Consider the following 408-nt stretch of genomic DNA (forward strand, 5'->3'; position numbering starts at 1 on the left):
CAGAGCATCTGAAATCCCAGCTGGGAAAAGTCAGCAACAGGCTGCGAAAAGCCCCAAAAGATCCAGACCTGCAGTACTTCATCACTGTAGACCTGAAGGTCGAATTGGAGCAGATGAAGGGAGAGAAGGAGGCCCTGAAAAGGGAAGTGGAGACTCAGAAGATGGAGCTTTGTAAAGAAAGACAGAAGCTCAAGGTAAGTAAGACCAACGTGGAGTTAGAGTTGGAGAGCTTTCTGGAGATGGAAAGGGCTCAAGCTCAGGAGCTGAAGGATAAAATGAGCAAGATGGAGGAAGCTCTCCTAGAACAGGAGAACTCCCACAGAGCCCAGCTGGATGAGACTCCCGCTGAATGTGTCCACTTCCCACCCAGGGAAACAGAGCGTCTGAAATCCCAGCTGGAAAAAGCCC

Source organism: Etheostoma spectabile, chromosome 1 (genome assembly GCF_008692095.1).
Source record: "Etheostoma spectabile isolate EspeVRDwgs_2016 chromosome 1, UIUC_Espe_1.0, whole genome shotgun sequence".
Taxonomy (NCBI): domain Eukaryota; kingdom Metazoa; phylum Chordata; class Actinopteri; order Perciformes; family Percidae; genus Etheostoma; species Etheostoma spectabile.